We start from the raw sequence: 21,978 nt of genomic DNA, 5'->3' as shown, positions 1-21,978 counted from the left end.
GAATTGAATGAATTAAGGAACCCCTGCAGGACTACGGAAACAATTGTGTAATATGATTAACTTGTTGGACCAAAATGTCCGGGAGCGCCATCTAACCTAGATTTGTTAATAACTTTCTTCGGTTGGAGTGCACAGCATTCATTAAAGCTTACTCGAGTAAAGCGATGTAAATGATTGAGATTTGCCTCAAAGGCCACCAGGATTTTTTCCAGGACTCTTATTTGGGTTTTTATCAATAAGGCAATACATCGTACATAGACAGCCAACAGATAATAATATCAATACATCTTTCAAATGTTTATGACGTCAAGGCCACCCAGCCTGGCTGACTATATTCAACAAAGAAAAATAACAAACGAAACAAGAACAATAATGATACATCCAGTGATATTGCAACACCTTTTTGCTCCACTCATCCCAATGACCCCTACCTGCTTTAAAAAGTACTCAAGTCACGAGCTCTCTGACTTCGGCCTCCAATGACCTTCCCTGCAGGGGACACGGCTCCAGCAGTATCCATCGGTATTCCGCCCACCCTTTCCAATTTTTTTAGTATTTTTTGGGACAGATCCAAGCTATATAATTGGGATGTTTCAGGCCTAAGCAGCGGTCTGATCCCCATTTCCATCCCTCCAGCGAAGGAGCCAGAGCTTCCTTCGACTCTTGCAACATCACGTTTGGCCATAGTGAGGCCCAGCCAGGGCATAGCCTGCCGATATCTGACCCCATCTCTGCCATCCGAGATGTGCAGCAGGGTGCACCGTGGGGTCCGCGGAAGTGTCAGGTCCAACACTCCCTCCAGGAAATCCACGACCCCATTCCAGAAGGGAGTCAGCATGCACAGCTCCAGACTGTATGCACAAAGCCCACTGTCTCAGTTTGACAGCGCAGACAGGCAGCAGACTCAATAAGCCCTTTCCTCCACAGCCTCTCCCTAGTGTAGTAAACCCTTTGTAAGTAGTAATGAGTCGGTAATAGGAAGCAATGTCTGCCTCACATAGAGAGGTCAATGCCTCTCTCCAATCCTCCTCTGCCAGGGAGCACAAGTCGTGAGTCCAAGACTTTTGGATCGCTGAAAAAGTGTCTGGAGCATAAACAACTAGGCACTGATAAATAAAGGAGATCTTGTGCTGTGGGATGTTTGTCAGAAGTATTTTTGCTTCTAGTGGACTAAATTCTGGGAAATCCTCTAAGTGTGCAATGTAGGGTGTGAGAGCGTGACAGAACTGCAGGTATTCATAGAATTGGGTGCAGTACAGCTAGACCAACTAATGAAAATCAGCAAAAGATTTAAGCAAGTTCCTTCTGAGGACATTCCCCAATCTAGAAATTCCAATGAGGTCCCAGCGTAGGAACCCCGGTTATCTAGCCACCTTGTGCAAGGCCGTGCCCCCGACAAATGAGTCTCCCTGTTGAGACGTCCCTTCCAACCAATAAATGTATCTGTCTCTCTCTAGGCCATTAGGACCTCCCTGCTTGCTTGGAGGAGGCCTCGGGGGGGGGGGGCTGATCCTCAGTACAACAGATGTAGGAGAGACTGTGTGCCCAGAGCCCACCTCTTGGAAGCATATATGGAGTCCCGAACCCCTTGAACCACCAATCATTAAGGATGGCCAGTTGGGCAGCTCTGTATTAGGACCACACATTTAGGCCCTGAATTATACTTTTTGGTGCAAAACTGCACCAACTCAGTTTTGCACCAAAAAGTTTAGCACTGGCTTGCGCCATTTCTGTGCACCAGCCGGGCACCGGTGCAAAGGGTAGGCTAGCGGCAACAAAAAAAATGACGTTAGTCAGGTCGGGCTGGCGGTATGGTAGAAGGGGGTTTTGCACCAAAAAATGACTTTAGGCAGGTTAGAGTAACAAAAATTACTCTAACCTGCTTAGAGTCATTTTCTGACGCAAAACCATCCATACCACATGACTTCTGTCTTAGAAAAGACAGGAGTCATGCCCACCACCCCAATGGCCAGCACAGGGGTCCAGGGTCCCCTGGACATGGCCATTGAACCCAGGGCCATGTAGGGGGGCCCATCTCAGGACCCCCAATGGCACTTAAAAAAATACTTACCTGTACTTACCTATACTTACCTGAGATGGGGTCCCCCATCCTCTGCTGTCCCACTGGTGTGGGTGGGGGTGTCCCTGGGGAGGGCACCTGTGGGCTTATTCCATGGTGTTCCACCATGGAAATAGGCCCACAGGTCCCCTAACGTCTGCCCTGACCCAGGCGTTAAATAATGGGGCAAAGCAAGCTTTGCACCAATACTTGACCCCCGCACCCCCGTGCCTGATTTTAGCACAGGGGATAAATATGGCGCTATGGCCATAAAGTCATTTTTTGCACGGGAATGCATACCTTGCATCTCATTAACGCAAGGTAGGTTTCCATGTCCCAAAAATTACTTTAAGTCCATAAATTTGGCGCAAGATGGGTCTAGCTCCAAAGTATAAATATGGAGTTCGTTTTGCACTGAATTTGCCTTTTTTTTTAAATGACGCCAATTCTGGGCAAAACAAGTATAAATTTGCCCCTTGGTGTGGCAATTCCGCCAGTGTAGGTCAAATTACAGCACTTGGAAAGGGCAATTCTGGGTGGACCATGGTTCCATCAGGAACCCAGCAGGAGCCAGTCAATACTGGAAAAAGAGATGCAGGCATAGGGAATGGGAAGTTTTGGAGTTAGTAAAATAGCTGTGGAAGAGCTACCATATTAAAGATAGCCGATCTCCCAAGGAGAGAAAGGGAAAGCGTTGCATGGTATTTCAAGGCAGCTGTCAGTCTGTCTATTCTGGGCTAACACCTAAGCCTTGTTCATGGTGATGTACTCCCCCAGGTATTGGAACCCTTGTCTGAGGCCCCAGAGCTCTGATGCCCATGACAGCTCAGCTGTATCCTCACCCGCTAGATAAACCGAGGACTTACAGAGGTGAACTTAGAGCCCTGAGAATTTTCCAAAGATGTCCAGTATCTGGAGTGTGCATGGCCCAATCCTGGAGGTCTGTTAGGAAAATGAGCACATTAGTGGCGTTTAACCAATCCTTTCCTATGCCCCTGGTCCCTACTCAAACCCCCTCACCTGTGCATTCACCCGTACCCAGTATGCCAAAGGCTGACTGGCCAGAACCAAAAGGAGCTGGGAGAAGAGGCGTCCCTGATGTGTTTCCTGCTCAGCTGGACAGGGGGCGGACGTGGCCCCACCCCCCCAACCTAGGCAAACAGTTGTGTATATAGGCGATTAACATAGTTGATACATCGAGGTTCAAAATAAATTTTGACCAGAAGAGAAAACAAAAACGGCCATCCAACCGAGCCAAGGGACTTGCGAAAGTCCACTTGTAACAGCTCACTCTCTTTTTGGTAGTGCTTGGACAGTGTGATGGCATTACATACTCGTCGTATATTGTGTTTCATAGCCTGACTTTGTATGAAGGCATACTGGTCCAGGTAGACAATGGTGGATATGACATTGGTCACCCTGTTATCCAATGTCTTGGCACACACCTTGACCTCAATGTTAAGAAGATAAATTGGCAGGTAGGATTTACAGCATTATGGTGGCTGGTGCAGCTTTAGAATGACAACGATATCAACTGTACTAAGATTCAGGGCCAACAATTTGCCCCCCAGGACCTCCTGGAAGACTCCTATTGAATGAGGGCCTGTGAACACCCTAATGCCCTTGTAGACCTCTGCTGCATCCATCCACCCCCCAACTCGTCCAGTTCCAGAGACTATTTGTCCTGCTCTAAGAGGGCTCGGGTAGGAAGATTGTTTACAAGTGTCTCTACGTCAGAGGAGTTCTCTGTGTCATGGCAAGCATATAGCTCTCTGCAGTAGGTCGCAAATGCTTTGGAGACAAACTGTTCACCAACCACATGCTCACCCTGGGTGTTTAAGAGATATGGAAATGGATTGCATAAAGATGCAATGGTGCAGTCAGTGAAGGTTTTTACTAGATTTGTACTGATAGATGCGACTCTGGGTTGCCATCCAGGCCGAGCCCGCCTCATCCATCAGCATTTGGCACAAGATGGTTCATGTATGTAGTGAATCCTGAATGATTTCCGGGTCTAGGGAATCTACATATTGAGCCTTTAATGCAATGATTCTTTCTTCCAGGTTCTCCACCTCAGAAACAGTGCAATGGTGGTCGGCCCCGTGTTAGCTTTTAATCAAGCCCTGTGCAGTGGTCTTCTAAGCTTCCCATAGAAGCATGGATGAGGTGACTGAACCCACATTATGATGGAGATTTTTGAGGGTAGCATTGCGTAGGGCTAATTTGAACTCAGCACTTACGAGGGTCCAGTTACCCAAATGCCAGCGGGGTGGAACTCCCCTCTTCCACAATGCTACCCGCATCGCCTCGCGTATTTTGTAGCCTTGGGACTTGGAAAGGAGGAAATTATCAAGTCTTGAAAAGGTCTTGTGCACCCCTGAATAGAATGTATAACTCCTGTTAGTAGGGTAGCAGAGACACCAGGTGTCTAGCAAGCCCATTTTATCTATAACGCGAGCCAATGCCATCTGGGGCAGGGGACTTCCCGAGCCCTTGGAGGAGCGGTCCATTCGGGTGTGAACAACACAATTCATGTCTCCCCAAAGGATCCAGGGACCCATTGGGAACGCCATATGGACACTGCGTATGGTCTGTGAAAATGCCTCTGACAAAAAGGGGGAGTGCATACACATTTATGAGGGAAAAGGGCTTCCCCCTGAAGAAACCCATAGATTGTGACATATTGCCCCAGTGCATCTTGACAAGCCTGAATTTAATGGAATGGGATGTGTATAGCTACCCCTCTAGACACACTATGGAATCCTGAATTAAATACCTTTGCAAAGCCTATTCATGCCAAGAAAGGACATTTATTACCTATAAAGTGGGATTGCTGTAGAAGCGAGAACCCTGGACCCGCCATATGGGTGGCCCTCAAGACTGCAGCATGCCTAATTTTGTGAAGAAAACCCACTGACATGCCAAGTAAGGAGTCGCAAGGACCAGGACTTGTTTCCCATATGTTGGTCAGCAGCCATAGTGGTCCACGAAAGAGCTGCATATGGGATGTAGGCAATGAATGAGGAAGTGTTGTATAAGCAAAGTTGTGGCCGCCTTCATTGTGGTGTAAACAATAAAATAGCAATCTGTAAATAACTCTAACCCTAACTCCATTACACCCCCTATATTTCCAAAACAGGAAGTACCAGTTGTGGTACGAACATCAGGGTGTCATCAACTGGGCATACTGGAGTCCAATTCTTCCCCTGACTGTCTTACGGTGTTTTCCCAAATAGAAACCCCACCCAGGAACCGAGGAGCATTGGCAGGTAGCCTGTAGGTGACGCAGGGAGGCTAATCCTGCACTAAGAAATATCAAATGCAAGAGCAGCACAGCATAATCAATAGTCAGGTATAATGACACAAAACAAATAGGCAGTCTGTAAATTGCAGAGGCAACAACAAGGAGGCATAAAAGTGAGGTCGTTCAGGGTGGTGGGGGGGCCAAGACGAGCTTGGCATCAGTGGCGGTGGCCATGGGGACATAGCTCTCAGAGGCTGCCCGATGGCCCTGGGTCACAGCTGGTGCTGATCATTGAAAGTTCAATGTGTGACAAGACTTCTGTCATTGAAATCTCAATTTATGTCCCTCCAGGTAAGCCTCTGGTTCTGAAGCAGATTCTTCCCTGAACAGTGTGTCCCTGTCCTTCAGATGAGGCCTCTCCTCTGCCCATTACCAGGTGGCTTCGGGAGTGACAAAGAATAAGGATTTGTCCCCAAATAGCACTTTGAGGCACACAGGGAAGAGTAGGATGTATTGTACTCGAATGGCCCTCAGTTTTTGCCTAACAACATGGAAAGAGCAACATTTTTGCTGGAGTTTGAGGGTATAATCAGGGAAGATCATAGTTCTTGATGATTCTTAATGCAACAAGTCTGATGAGTGACAGGCCCTTAGGGTAGCGTTGCAATCTGCATAGATAGTATATGGGTGATGACGGGCTGCGGTGGCACCCCCGGTGTGCATCTAGCCATCAGGGATCTGTAGGCGTGTTCCATAATGAGGAGATGAAGTCGGTGGCAACCAGGAGTGAAGCCAAGTAGTAATGAAGGCAGTCATGTTTGGACCCTCCTTCCCCTCTGGGATTCCCACCTCATGGATGTTGTTCCACCTGGAGCACCCCTCAGCATCCTCCACCCATGCCTCCAGCAGGGCCACCCTTAATCTCAGGATCTTCACTTCATACAGACAGGTCTGTAGGGAGCCTTCCACCTGAATAGAGCTCACCAATTTTTCCCTTGATGGAGAAGCAGAGTTCTTGGATAGCCTGTAGGATGTGGGCCTCCTCCAGGGTATGGGAGGTACTCCCCTGTGCACCAGCATGGCCAGGCAGGGGTTCCACAGAGTTGGTGGGCTTGGTATATCTGTCGATCCTTTCCTGTAGGGAGGTGTTGATACAGCTTATCCTTCCCCATGATGCCCAACTGTGTGTAGGAAGAACAGATGATGGACGGAATGCTGAACAATGCAAACATTCACCCCAGTCACAAAGATCTGGATTCAATCAATAGTTTTTTTGTCCACCATTCCACCCCAGTTTGGACCCAGCGATATGCAAGTAAATTTTGACCCTGTTCCTCATGGGAACAGTCCAGCAGGAACTACCAAACCAGGTCCTCCCGAGACCAGAAACAAGCATCCTAGGACCCGTTTCAGGGTATCACCCTTCATCAGATAGGCTAGCTTGAATCCAGTGGTGCAGTGAGCACAGGACCCACGTCTGGGCATAACCTTCCCACTTGGGGTGACAAATACAAAAAGAACAGATGATGGACGGAATGCTGAACAATGCAAACATTCACACCCAGTCACAAAGATCTGAGTTTAATCCATTGTTGTTTTGCTCCCCACGCCACCCCAGTTTGGACCCAGCCATATGTAAATCAGTCTTGACCCTGTTCCTCATGGAAACAGTCCAGCCAGAACTGCCACTTCTGTTGTTTTTGCAACTGTGTGTAGGGGCACCCCATGCCCAGATACACAAGAGAGAGAGAAAGAGGGCATAGGGGGCCACCGAAAGAGCAGCCAAAGCATCAGTGTTCAAGATGGCACAGACGTTTTGTCCTCTGCCTGTCCTGCCTATGGCTGTGGAGCAGTTATTGATGTTGCTCTAATCGCCATGACCTGAAATCACTACTGAGTGATCCACTGCCCTTGTATCTAATTTGTGCACTCGCATGTGCCCAGCCCACAGGCCGACCTGGCCGACGAATCTTCTGTCGTCAAAGTGAGGGAGGCTGATTCCCTATGTCTCCCCGTGCACCCCAGCAGGGGTCTGGCAACCTCAGTGGGAATAGAGAGCAACTAGGTCTGCACCTCAGAGCCTGGTATGGCTCAACAACAGAGAGGTGGATGGAGGGGATCCCCTGTCCAGCCATGCACTCCTGGCTGAGAGAGCGGTGCTTGAGGGGTGGTCCCATGTTACCCCCAGTGGAGGCCAAATCGGAGAAGCAATGTCTGCTGTCTCTGGGACCAAAGGCCTGCTTCAGGAGAACCTACCCCGCAGTCCGATCCGTCTGCTGCAGCACTCGAATTGCAGGGACTCCCACTCAAATCATTTCTCTGCCGTGGCCTGATCCAGCCATCAACCACCACTCAAAGGGATCCATCCCCTCGGGCAAGACCCAGGAGCAGTTTGCCTCCCGCCGGTGGTCACCAGCATCAAGCACTCTTCTCTGTGGCCGAGGTGCTGCAGGAAGTGGAGAGAGAGAGAGGCCACAGGCTCAGCCGGAAAGGAGACCATCCACCACACAGCCTCTTCGAACAGCAGCTGTTACGATTCTCAAGGCATGTGTGGGCCACAGAGGCTGCTGCGCCCCCGGCGGCTACCCTCCGCCCGATCGACGTGGGCAACGCCCTCTTAGAGCCTCTAATGAGTAGCCAGGCCCCTGGCAAGCATGTGGCAAGGCAAAGGCTGCTTGTCCCTTAAACAATGAAGACAGCTTATATGCGGGTGGCAAAGCTCTCTAAAGAGCTGCCGCCATCGTTCGTGGCCACGCCATGACCCGTGCCACCAGGAAAATTTGATGTGTTGAGTCAATTCTTTGTGACTTGACCAATAAATCTGTTTTCTTTGAACAATTAAAGTTATTTGCATGACTCAGGCCTAGGGGTCCTGCTTTTATTGAATAGCGAGTAAGGATAAAAGTTACCAATTCAGTAATGTTCGCACTTGGCAGGTTCCATTTCCAGTTTGTATTTATTATTTGCCAGAAGGTTTTGGAGTTCTTAGTTTTTGCTGGCTAGAATAAGGGTATTCCGAAACCTGTCTTAATAAGCTTTCATTACTGCCCAAACTGCCTTTTTTACTTTTTTCCCGACACCTATTTACCCTCGGGATGAGGAGATTATCATATGGTTGTTTCCGTTTTAGGCTAATTTCTTTGTATAAACGTTTTTTATGGTTCTCAATTTTGGGGTGACCGATATGCTTTACCGAGGTTCTAGATTTAAAGATTTTGTTGAGGGCCTGCCAGGATATTTGGTTATAAAACTTTAAAAAATGTAACCAAGTTACTATTGAGTTTCCTGCATAATTCTCGGGTGAATTTAGAAGCACCTCGTCATGAGCGACTATTTCTGGAATAGAAACATTGCTCTGCTTCAAACTCATACAATTTTCCGTGTGGGCACCAATGCTTAAAATGTTGATTGGCATGTGCAACTAGGCCCTTCATTAATTTTAAAATGTTGCAGACATTATGCTTACTCTTGCAAAAAGAACAGATGATGGACGGAATGCAGAGCACATCAAACATTCACCCCCAGTCACAAAGATCTGGGTTTAATCCATCGTTTTGTTGCTCACCACGCCACCCCAGGTTGGACCCAGCCATATGCAAATCAGTCTTGACCCTGTTCCTCATGGGAACAGTCCAGCCCGAACTGCCAAGCCAGGTCCTCCCTGGACTGGAAACAAGCATCCTGGGACCGGTTTCAGGGTTTCACCCTTCATCAGCTAAGCTAGCTTGAATCCAGTGGCGCAGTGAGCACGGGACCTACGTCTGGGCATAACCTTCCCACTTGGGGCAGATCTCTGTACTGGGGGTGAATGTTTGACATTGTTCAGCATTCCGTCTTTTTGCATTTGTCGCCCTAAGTGGGAAGGGTATGCCCAGACGTGGGTCCCGTGCTTCCCATGCCACTGGATTCAAGCTAGCCTGGCTGATGAGGGGTGAAACCCCAAAACCGGTCCCAGGATGCTTGTTTCCAGTCCAGGGAAGACCTGGCCTGGCAGTTCGGGCTTGTCTGTTCCCATTGGGAACAGGGTCAAGACTGATTTGCATATGGCTGGGTCCAAACTGGAATGGCATGGGCAGCAAAAAATGATGGATTTAGGCCCAGATCTCTGTACTGGGGGTGAATGTTTGACATTGTTCACCATTCCGTCCATCACTTATTCTTTTTGCATTTGTCGCCCTAAGTGGAAGGGTATGCCCAGACGTGGGTCCTGTGCTTCCCATGCCACTGGATTCAAGCTAGCCTGGCTAATGAGGGGTGAAACCCCGAAACCGGTCCCAGGATGCTTGTTTCCAGTCCAGGGAAGACCTGGCCTGGCAGTTCGGGCTGGACTGTTCCCATGGGGAACAGGGTCAAGACTGATTTGCATATGGCTGGGTCCAAACTGGAATGGCATGGGCAGCAAAAAAACAATGGATTTAGGCCCAGATCTCTGTACTGGGGGTGAATGACATTGTTCAGCATTCCGTCCATCACTTATTCTTTTTGCATTATGCTTACTCTTAGCATGGAATTCCTGGAACCATAAGAGCTTCGAGGATGGTAGTTACGGTTCAGCATTATATGAAACGTTCATTTTGGAGCTAAGTGGTTGCTCCATGTCGTGGGGGTTACTCGATCAAATGGGGAATCTACTATATCTGGCAGCACGAAGATCCCTTGTCGGGTAATGCTATTCTGATGCGTGCCAGGAGATGAGTTTATGTTTGTACAAGAGTGAGGTAACTCAGCAGGCTCACCTGAACATCTGAGCTCCGATCAGTAGTTATCATCTATTGATTGATCTCTATTGAGGTGTGGTTGTTATCGATTGAAATTATGTTCTACTTCGGCATGGTTTAGCAGCGTTCTCCTAGCGGCCCTGCTATCCCAGTCAGAAGAAACTGAAATGAACCTGGACGCCTCTTGTGCCTTTTCTACAGTGTTTCTAAGTATACCAAAAGTTTTCGATTCCTCAAAAGCCCTAACCTGTAGGTCTTTGTTTCTTTCTTTGTCTATAGAAGTTGACATGACTTGCACTTTAAAATCCTTTGATAGCCTCATCTGTTAATTCAATTGCACACATGGGTCTCTGTTCCTTTCTTTGCTTTTGGTGACAGGTGGATTTAAGGGTGGTGAATTAATACATTCGGTTTGTTTCTCTTTACAATTGCTGGTTCCTTTCTTGAACTGCATAGTTCTTTCAGTACTTCACATTTCTTTTCCAACTGGCCAGGTGGGTATAACATTTGAGGCTGGTGAGCATTTTTAAAATCCCTTTTCCTCCCATTACGCATTTTCTTTTGTGCACACTTAGATAATTGTGTGGCCTGTGACAAAGTGAATTTCAGGTCAGATCCAGCTGAAATTTCAGGTAGGATATTATCAGATCGCTGCACAGTTGGGGTGCTCTGCATCATCGGGGTCTCTTGGCCATATGTACAGCCCGTCCTCGCTAACCCCTCTAGGGGCAACACTTTCCCGTGCCGAGTGTTAGATGACGGCTCCAACAGACGATTCCTTTCTGGAGATGTGTAGAGGGTGTCTGGTGTTTAGGTCCTTCCTATCTTTCACAATTCCTACAGAGTGAACTTCCACTGAGATTTCTTGCGTAATCTTCCTCGGTGTATTTGAAGTCACAGAAACTTCAGGAGTCCCGCTGTGGTTGCAGAGAATAACAGGGCCCTGTTATAACTCAATGATAAGAGCAAAGGGTTTTCTTGATCACTGGTAATGTGTTCCTGAATATCAAATGTTAGATCCTGTTTGAGTGCTCTGCTTTGCTGATGAATGCTTAGTTTCTCACATGGGAGTGGTCAGCACTGTGTGGCCAAAAAGCTAGTTAATCCAGTATTGGTGAGCAAGGACAGATGATATATTTTGTGTGCACGTTTCATTGTGTTTGCACTATGAGGTTGCTAAGGTTCTCTAATTTAGAGTCAACTCATGGGACAAACACAACTAGAGTATAAAGTAAGTCAAGTTGAATCTCCAGTGTATTCGACTGATAATTTAAGTTGTGCACTGTAGCTTGAAGAGTGTCTAAGATAGCAGCACAATTTTTTCTCTGATTGAATGAAGAGGTATGAGGTTAAGCATGGCGAATCTCTGCAGACAAGGTTGAGCAGTCATTTGAGTTGACTGCTATAAAAATTAGCCTTCTTTACTATTTTTCTGAACCTGCTCTAAGCTTGTTTTTCCCATATTTGAGTGTTGCAGCCTTATTGGAGACAAATGATCTTGTTTAGAATCCGGTTCCATTTGTTGATTGATGGCTTTGTAGATTTACCTGAGATTTTGGTCCTGGCAAAGTAGTACATTCCCCATTTAAAGGAGCTTGAGTCAGATGTAGTATGGAGCTTTTAGAAGTGACTGTGCCATTTGTGTCCAGAGGTAGACTAGTTAGATACTCACTGAATTGATCAACAAGCTGTGTTGTTGCACCCATGATCCTGCTTGGGCACGATGTGGTTTGAGATGTTATGTTACCTTGCCGTTTGAGGTGTGAGTTTGTTTCAATAGCCAAGTCGCCCATGACGTCTGTGCTGGTGAAGCTAAGGAGAGGCTGCCACATAGTGGTTCAAAAAATGTCTAACATTGTACGTGCACTATGAGAGTTTTCTGCTCCTCATGCCTGGGAATGTACCAGCCCAGTCATATTCTGCGAGTTTTTAAAGTTTGCTTTGATTCACCTATACTTTCTGCATCTAACAGCAGGTGGAGCTGGCACTCTGAATTTACCAGATATCGTCTTATCAAGTGGGTAGTAGTTTGATTGGTTATGCCCACTTTGTTGTTGCCCTCACCAGTTTTGTTTTAACTCACCAGGGTCTTGGACGCGGACATGATTTTGAGTTTGACATTAAACAAACATTTCTTCTATGATCCACTTGATAATACCGAGACAAAGAGGGCCATAGTGGACTGCTCAGGTGACTATGCCTATCACCAAGGGTTACCAGGAATGAGCGTGGTGTAACCATTGTAACCGTTGTTAAGACAAGATCCCACCAAATTTGCCACAAACCACAGGCTGCACTTGGGCCACCTTCTCCATGGGGTCACCCCTGCACAGCCTAATCCTGGGTCCATCACCATGTCCATCAACAACAAGGCTTCTAGTGTTATCTACCCGACTCCTACAGGACAGGGGAGAGGGTGATGAGGGGCGATGCTCCAGCCAAAGGATCTGCAGAGACACCCACTGAGGGCTTAATCGCACCCATATGCCTCTGCAGCAATCCCAAGGTCACCACGTAAGTCTGGCTGTCTCTGGCAGGGTCTAGGGGGCACTGTCTCTCTCCAAGTCCCCGTCCCCGTCCACATCACCACCACAACAATGGCAGCAGGCACGGGAAGGGGCAATGGGTCATCGCAAGAGAGACTTCCAAGCGTTCGCTGAGTGGAGAGTTGCAGAAATAGGAAAGCAAAAGGTAGGCGCCAATGGCAGCAGAGGAGAGCTGTGATGGATCACGGTGGGGAAGGTTACGGAAGGCTCTGCATTTGCAGCCTCAGCACCGAAGATGGAGGGCATATGAGTCACAGTGTAAATCAAAATAATCCTGAGTTCGTATTCATGGGCAAAGAATCTACAGAAAATCCTCCTTCATTTAGCTATTCTCAAAGCGTCCCCACAGGACCCAACATTTGTCATGTATTAGGCAGATGCCTTAGCAAGTCAGCTGAAAGATTTGTCTAATGAAAGCTAAGCAACTATCACAGTTAGTGGCCCAAATTTCCTAATCCTCCAGCCCATGAATACTGTGACCATTTGCCTCATGCTAGATAGTTGTTCAAACGCATGGCAAATCTGCTGCCATAGGCATGTTTCCCACAAAGTGGTTTCTGAGATAAAAAGTCCAACTACCTCTGCAGGGAATGTAAAACCATGATGACTATCCACTACAGTGGTGGTGTTTCTTCTAGGCATTTTGGACTTTCAACCTTCTTGAAAGAGCAGATCCTAAGCTTTTTTTTCAAAGTGAACATTGTACAAAACGCCTTGAATACTTGTGAAGAGCCTAGGTTCCAAAACAAAAAACAAAGAACCTTAACCTACTATTCCTTCATGCTTAGTATGCTATTGAAAAAAAACATGTTCAGAGGAACTAACATCCAATTACCCTTTCTCAAAATATTCTGCCTACATTTCCATTCACCTGGTTGAAGCTCATCAGATTCCTAGTTATGGCCCAGCTGAAGTGGGCATCATTTATATAATTTACAAGAACCTATCTGAACACTAATTGATAGGCAACGGTGTATCTAATAATGGTGAATTGAACAGGTGTTGTATTGGTACCCAGAAGAATATTAGCTTCAGAGGTTACTTCTTTCGAGGCAGAGGAGAATCGTTTTTTGCAGTGAACTTCTCGGGCTACTGCCCCCGACCCCGCAATTTTTCCTCCATCACTTATGTGCCAGACCTGATTAGGATGGTCCTGCTTGTTCTTTGGTTTTCTGTTTGGGCAAACAAGTTGACTATCTTGAATAGAGAGATCATTGTTGATTGCTTTGAACAGTGAGAAGGGCCTGGCTATCCCCTAGCTGATCTACATAGACCTTCGGCTAAAGCTATTGGCAGTGAGGAGATGTTTTCGTCTCTATCCACCCTTATCAAAGCTGATATCCCAAAGGTCAAAAAGCTTTTTCTGAATCTCATTCAGACCTCTAGGGAGCAGGACCAGTTAAGGAAATCCATATTACGTGACTGTGTAAATATATTAGTTCAACCAGCCCTGAGCACTATCTGATCTGTGTCCTTGCCCTTGCTTAAGATCACTTTGAACTAAATTCCATTTAGGGACTGTAAGATCTTTACTTTGCTTTCCCTTGGGCCAGTATGGCAACGGCTCGGTTTTAGTTTGTCCTTGTGATGAGTCTGCCATGGAAACCTTTGAGCATTGTGACTTTTTTTGTAATTATAATAATTCATCACCAGCTAGAATTTGTTTAAAACCTATTGAAAATATGTGTGGATTTAGACAATGGAAGACTGCCCTGTATTTTAGACATATGTTGCCCAATATTCAGGTTTGTTTTAATGTTGAAAGATTTCTAAAATCAGTTGTTTTCTAGCAGAAACTTTTCACTATTTGATTAGTTGTCTTCATTATATGTAATTTATTCTTTGTTTTTTTCGTAACAATTGTGATTTTAATGACTGTGATGCTTATATAATTGTTTCAAAGTAATCGAATAAAGCTTTGTTGATGATGAATACTAGATAAAAATCCAAGATGTTTGAACTATGCGCAAAACATCCTGGAGCAATAGAGCCTCTTACCTGTTCCCACAATATACACTCTAGAAGCGTGAGGCCCCCTCAGGCCCAAACATCCACCAGTTGAAACTCATGTGCTAAAATGTATTGGTGATTGTCTTGGGATTTAGGATCTCTGGGACATACTCAACTCATCCTTGAGAGTGCAAATAAACCCTAAGCTCCTCAGAAAATTCACCCCCAAAATATTTTTCTTTGAGGACTTTGACAGCCAATAAGAAACTTAGGGCCTCATTTTTGAGGCCCCTGGCTCAGGACAGTGCACGCATCACCCTGTGCCACCAGGAAAGGGCAGAAATGTGCTGTATCTATAAGATACAGCACATTTCTGTCCTCTCCCCCTCCACTGGTGCACAAATTGCTGTCTAGAACCAAGGTAGGCACCCTTAGCACCAACGTAGTCCACAGATCTTTCACAGATTCCTTGTCTCAACTACCTGTTAAGGATGACACTGTCAGATTCGAGCAGGGAAAGAAACTTTGATGACACTGCTAAAGCTGTGGTATCTGGATAACTCTCCCTTGCTGAACTTCTGTGTTTGGTATCCCTTCATGGTACAGACATTTTCAGAGATTCCTGAAATCCATCTCTAGTATGAACATTGTTGGTAGGCAGGGGAATCTAGAGCAGCATGTGTACCTTGCACTGGCACCAGGCTAAAAATGCTGTTCTCCCTTCAAGATAGCAGTGGCATGCATCAGAGGAAAGCTGCTATTCGTTTACAGGTCTGGCACTGCACAGTAGTGTGGCTGAGAAACTGGAGATAGGGTGAGATGAACCAGTACATTTGGTGTGTGGTTGTGCGTGTTTCTATGTGTGTCTATGCACCTTTCTGTAACATCATCTACTGGTGTGTCTTCCTTTTTTAGGGTTGAGCCTGCAAGTACATGCTCTTGCGCATGCGTCTTGTATGCAAGATGCTGTTGTGATCAGTAAAGGGCTTGAAGCCCGCCTGTCGCTCACCATTTGCTGATTTGAGTGGCACTCTTCTTTACAGCCTCGTAATTTGTCAAGGCATGTCTGGCATCATTTCCATTCCTTGGTGTGGAGCAGGGATAAAGCACTAATTGATTTCAACTTAATTAGTGCCCCTCCGCTGCTCCCGATGTGATCAAGGTACTATTTTGTTCTAACTTTGAGTGCCCCGCAAACAGAAGGCTTGTGACTGACAAAAACATGCCCAGCAGGCACAAAAGTGCAAAGTTACATTTTTTAAACCTAACTTTATTTTGTTTGGTTAAGTGTCCATTCCCAGTTTTCACTCGTTTTTTTATTTTTTTTTGCTTGTGGGCACTTTTGTCAAAACATGACAATGAACTTGTTCAAAATATGCGAAACCCATTGCATTGCAAATGCTTGTCTGTGTTTGTGTGTGTGCATGTGCAAGTGTCTGTCAGTGACAGCGATTTTGCAATTGAGATATGAAATCCACTAGCTGAGAATGTGATGGCTATTACCTGACAACTTCAGTGAATCACAATACATGATTGTTAGAAATGGGGTCTTTGGTTGGCAGTCAGATTATCCCTTGTCCAAGCAAGGACCCTCACTCTAGTCAGGGCAAGTCATGCACAATCCAAATTATCCTGTGCCCACCCTCTGGTAGCTTGGCACTGAGCAGTCAGGCTTAACTTATAAGGCAATGTGTAAAGTATTTGTGCAATAAGTCATACAATACCACCATATAGCACCACAAAAATACACCACACAGTGTTTGGAAAAATATATTGGCCCTCATTACGACCTTAGATCGGACCGCCGGGCAGCCGCCAATGCAGCCGCACCCCCGCCGCAGCCATTTGGAGATCCCCGCTGGCCCGGCGGGGATCTCGGCCGCAACACACGAGCCAGCTCCAAATGGATCTGGTGGTGTTGCGGGCGTGCGACGGGTGCAGTTTCACTCGTCGCGCTTTTCACTGTCTGCGTAGCAGACAGTGAAAAGCTGCATGGGGCCCTGTCAGGTGGCCCCTACACTGCCCATGCCAGTGGCATGGGCAGTGCAGGGGCCACCAGGGACCCCGCGACTCCCCGTACCGCCAGCCTTTTCCTGGCGGTTCAAACCGCCAGGAAAAGGGTGGCGGTAGGGGGACTCGTAATCCCCTAGGCAGCGCTGGCGGATTACAACCGCCGGGCCATTGTGGCGGGAAACCTTCTGCTGCGGTCGTAATGCCCTGGGAAGCACCGCCAGCCTGTTGGCGGTGCTTCCTCCGGAACAGCCCTGGCGGTCTTGGACCGCCAGGGTTGTAATGAGGGCCATAATATTTATATGGTTAAATGCAGGTCAACACGATCAAAGATGCAATAAGTAAATGTAGAGATATCACTGAAAAGGTATATAAAGTGTCTTAAGTCTTTTAAAAGCAAACAAAGTCTCTTTCAAGCACAAAGTTCCTGGTTCGCTTGGAAAATCTCCGCAAAGAACCGCAGAGGAGGAGAAGTATGGAAACAAAGGGGTGTGTGTCAATTTCTCGGCCCGCACACGGTGATGCGTTGTTTAGTTTCCACACAGGGACGGCTGTGCGTCGATTTCCGGCGCTCGGTCGTGGATCCTATTTGTGTTGCAGGGTTTTCAGATGCCCTGGGGCCGGTGCGTGGATTTCCTGCTCTGGCAGGACGAAGTCACAGGAGCTGCGTCGATCTGTTGAGCATTGGGTCGAATTTTCTACCGCACGGCAGGCGCTGTGTTGATTCCTCTCTGGAAGTCCGGCTTTGTCGTTCCGGCTCGGCTCTACATCAATCCAGTGGGCCGTGCGTCGATTTTCCAGTCGCTACGCTGGCTCTGCGTTGATCTTCTTGTTGCGAAGTCGGGCTGCGTCGTTCCGGTTCGTTGTGCGGTGAAATTTTCACTGCAGTGCAGTCTGTGTGTTGTTTCTGGCAGGCTGTGCATCGAATTTCACCGCACAAGGAGTCCTTCTTGAAGAGATGAAGGGGGTCATTCCAACCCTGGCGGTCGGTGATAAAGCGGCGGCCAACCCGCCAACAGGCAGGCGGTCAAAAAAAAGGTATTCTGACCCTGGCGGGAACCGCCAACACAGGCCGCCACTTTAACACTCCGAACGCCACGGTGGGACAGACAAACAGCGCGGCGGTCACCGCCAACAGCCAGGCGGCAGACAATGTACCGCCCACCCTATCACAACTCACCAATCCGCCACCTTTTCCGGGGCGGGAGCCCCGCCGATAAAAACACGGCGGAAACAGACTACGAACGGGAAAACGCTAACCTATACACACTCCACGAGGAAGGAGGACAGCATGGAGCCCGAATTACACATCCTACCAGCTATTGTCTACCTGCTCATCTACCACGAGTACGAACGCCGGCACAGACGACAACGGTGAGTACTGCACCTACGACACAGGGGAGGGGGGAGGAGGAAAGCTTACGGGCACACACATATGCGACCCCCCCCCCAACTATCTACACACCAATGCAGAGCACCAAGTCACAGTGACACCACCCAAACCCCCCGGAATAATGCAAAGACATAATTAAAGTGAGAAACAACATTTATGTATATAAGAGGTTCTTTGAAGTCATGGTAAAATAGCAAAATGAATTGTAAAAAATCAAGTAAGAACATTGCGAAACCGATAAACATAGGCAATAAGTCCTGCACAGTCACTTAAATTTCCACTGTCCGTGGGCCAAAGTGTATCAACACATGGGCAAAGCCCACACAGGAGACCTGAGTCCGTTGGAGAGAACACTGCTGGGGCATCAGATGACAAAACTACAGGCACCTCAGGGGGAAGGGAAGGGGGGCACCTCAGCCACATGAGTCCACAACGCCAGATCCACGAAGGGTCCACCATGCCCACTGTGCCATCCTGGGGAGTGCAAAGCCACAGTCTCACAAGTCTCTACAGTGGGTGGGTTGCCCACTCTGCCATCCTGGGGAGTGCAAAGCCACAGTCTCACAAGTCTCTACAGTGGGTGGGTTGCCCACTCTGCCATCCTGGGGAGTGCAAAGCCACAGTCTCAGAAGTCTCTACAGTGGGTGGATTGCCCACTGTGCCATCCTGAGGAGTGCAAAGCCACAGTCTCACATGTCTCTACAGTGGGTGGATTGCCCACTGTTACATCCTGGGGAGTGCAAAGCCACAGTCCATCAGGTGGATTACAGAGACCACTGGTCATGGAGGAGGCATGGTGGGCAGAGTGCGTCGTGAAGGCCTGCCCGACACAGAACCGGGACTGCCAATGGGCCAGCGGTGCTTGACAGGAAGGGCCCAGCGGAGCGGTGCTTGAGACGGCGGGGCCCAGCGGAGCAGTGCTTGACAGGAAGGGGCCCAGCGGAGCGGTGCTTGAGACGGCGGGGCCCAGCGGAGCGGTGCATGAAAGGAATGGCCCAGCGGAGCGGTGCTTGAGACGGCGGGGCCCAGCGGAGCGGTGCTTGACAGGAAGGGCCCAGCGGAGCGGTGCTTGAGAGGGCGGGGCCCAGTGGAGCGGTGCTTGACAGGAAGGGCCCAGCAGAGCGGTGCTTGAGACGGCGGGGCCCAGCGGAGCGGTGCTTGACAGGAAGGGCCCAGCGGAGCGGTGCTTGAGACGGCGGGGCCCAGAGGAGAGGTGCTTGACAGGAAGGGCCCAGCGGAGCGGTGCTTGACAGGAAGGGCCCAGCGGAGCGGTGCTTGAGACGGCGGGGCCCAGCGGAGCGGTGCTTGACAGGAAGGGCCCAGCGGAGCGGTGCTTGAGAGGGCGGTGCCCAGCGGAGCGGTGCTTGACAGGAAGGGCCCAGCGGAGCGGTGCTTGAGATGGCGGGGCCCAGCGGAGCGGTGCTTGACAGGAAGGGCCCAGCGGAGCGGTGCTTGAGAGGGCGGGGCCCAGCGGAGCGGTGCTTGACAGGAAGGGCCCAGCGGAGCGGTGCTTGAGACGGCGGGGCCCAGCGGAGCGGTGCTTGACAGGAAGGGCCCAGCGGAGCAGTGCTTGAGACGGCGGGGCCCAGCGGATCGGTGCTTGACAGGAAGGGCCCAGCGGAGCGGTGCTTGACAGGAAGGGCCCAGCAGAGCGGTGCTTGACAGGAAGGGCCCAGCGGAGCGGTGCTTGAGACGGCGGGGCCCAGCGGAGCGGTGCTTGACAGGAAGGGGCCCAGCGTAGCGGTGCTTGACAGGAAGGGCCCAGCGTAGCGGTGCTTGAGACGGCGGGCCCAGCGGAGCGGTGCTTGACAGGAAGGGCCCAGCGGAGCGGTGCTTGAGACGGCGGGGCCCAGCGGAGTGGTGCTTGACAGGAAGGGCCCAGCGGAGCGGTGCTTGACAGGAAGGGCCCAGCGGAGTGGTGCTTGACAGGAAGGGCCCAGCGGAGCGGTGCTTGAGACGGCGGGGCCCAGCGGAGCGGTGCTTGACAGGAAGGGGCCCAGCGGAGCGGTGCTTGACAGGAAGGGCCCAGCGGAGCGGTGCTTGAGACGGCGGGGCCCAGCGGAGCAGTGCTTGACAGGAAGGGGCCCAGCGGAGCGGTGCTTGACAGGAAGGGCCCAGCGGTGTCTTTCTGCACGGCGGGGCCCTCTTCAGCGGTGTCTTTCTGCACGGCGGGGCCCTCTTCAGCGGTGTCTTTCTGCACGGCAGGGCCCTCTTCATCGGTGTCTTTCTGCACGGCGGGGCCCTCTTCAGCGGTGTCTTTCTGCACGGCGGGGCCCTCTTCAGCGGTGTCTTTCTGCACGGCGGGGCCCTCTTCAGCGGTGTCTTTCTGCACAGCGGGGCCCTCTTCAGCGGTGTCTTTCTGCACGGCGGGGCCCTCTTCAGCGGTGCCTTTCTGCACGGCGGGGCCCTCTTCAGCGGTGTCTTTCTGCACGGCGGGGCCCTCTTCAGCGGTGCTTGTCCAGTCATTCAAGGGAGCCAGAGCTGGCCAGGACTCCCTGCTTAGTTGCCCTCCGACCGTGCAGTTGCTGGACCCTTCTGTGACGGAGTCCTGGGCCCGTGGGTGTCCTCCCTCACACCCGGGATGGGGCTTGTGGGGCCCTCCTGGTCCGCGCCCCTGCTGGCTGACTTCTCCGCCCTGCTGCCCTTGCCCTCCTTCGATGAGGCTCTCTGGCCCTTGCCTCCCCTGGATGTTGTGGCAGGTGACGGCCCAGGACTTTGCTCCTTGGGGGCAGCCGTGTCAGTCTTCTCGCGGTGGCCCCTGATTTTACGGGTCCTCTTTCCAGGGGGGGGCTGGCTGTCCCCTTGCTGCTGGCCTATGTATCAGTGCTGGGAAAGGGTGGACTCCAAAACCTGTGCACAATGGTGACACTTGAAGCAGGGCTGGTGGTGGCTGAGGTGCTCTTGGGACTCTTAGCAGATGGAGGGGGTGGGTCAGGTGGGGCAAAGAGGTTAAGTTTGGAGAGGTAAAGTTTTTTAGGACCAATGTAAAGGGTAGGTAAAGGGTAGGTGTAGTGGGTATGGGAGTGGAGGAAGAGGATGTGGTTGTAGGAGAGTCAGGTGTGCTGTCTTTGGGTGCAGGTGCTTGTGACGTAGGCTGTCGTGAGGTGGTTGGCTGTTGGGTGGGTGGCTGCCTGCGTTTGTGTGTCTTGGAAGAGGGGGTGACAGACACAGTGGGAGAGGACACAGGGGACGTGTAAATGGCAGTGGGGGTGGTGACTGCATGTGTGCGGACTGTACTGGAGGAAGTACTGGCTGATGGTGGTGTGCATGCAGGTGTGAGTGGAGATGTCACAGGGAGGGAGGAGGGAGACGAGGAGGAGGGGGACACAGGGGTGGTAGTGACTGTTGGCATGTCTGCATCTGGGTGTTGCTTGGGTGAATGCTTGTGTGATCTGTGGTGCTTATGTCTGGATGAGCTGCCCTTGGGTGTTGAGGTGTGTGCAGGCTGGTCTGATGGTGTGGATGGGATAGGCTGAGGAACAGGAGACAGAGACAGGGTGGAGGCAGTTAGAAGAGGTAGGCTGGAAACAGGGACAATGGCTGCCGTCAGTGCTGAGGCCAGAGCATTGAATGATCGTTGATGGGCAGCCTGACCCGAATGAATGCCCTCCAGGTATGCATTGCTCCGATGCACCTCCCTCTCTACCCCCTGGATGGGATTCAAAGGGGTAGACTGCCCAACAATGATGGTCTGTAGGAGGTCAATGACCTCCTCACTGAGGGCAGCAGGGCTAACATGGGCAGGGCCTGAGGTGCCTGGGGCGAAGGAGATGCCCGCCTTCTTGGGCGAGCGGGCACGGAGCGAAGGCTGAGGGGCTGCTGGGAGGGCAGAGCTGGTGCGCTGGGTGGCGGCTGTACCTGTAGAGGTGGGGGGCCCGGATGTTGCCGCCACCGCTAGGGAGCTCCCTTCCGAGGACGTGTCGGTGTCGCTGGTGTCACCACGGGTCCCCGTTGTGGTGCTCCCCTCACCCTCCGTATCACTGGTGACCTCTGTGTCTGTACCATGGCCCACCGGGGCCTTGTGAGTTGCAGCTCCCTCGTGCTCCGATGCCAATTCT

This window comes from Pleurodeles waltl, chromosome 3_1, assembly GCF_031143425.1.
Source record: "Pleurodeles waltl isolate 20211129_DDA chromosome 3_1, aPleWal1.hap1.20221129, whole genome shotgun sequence".
Taxonomy (NCBI): Eukaryota; Metazoa; Chordata; class Amphibia; order Caudata; family Salamandridae; genus Pleurodeles; species Pleurodeles waltl.
The sequence above is the reverse complement of the archived record's forward strand: the minus strand, read 5'-3'. Positions refer to the sequence as shown.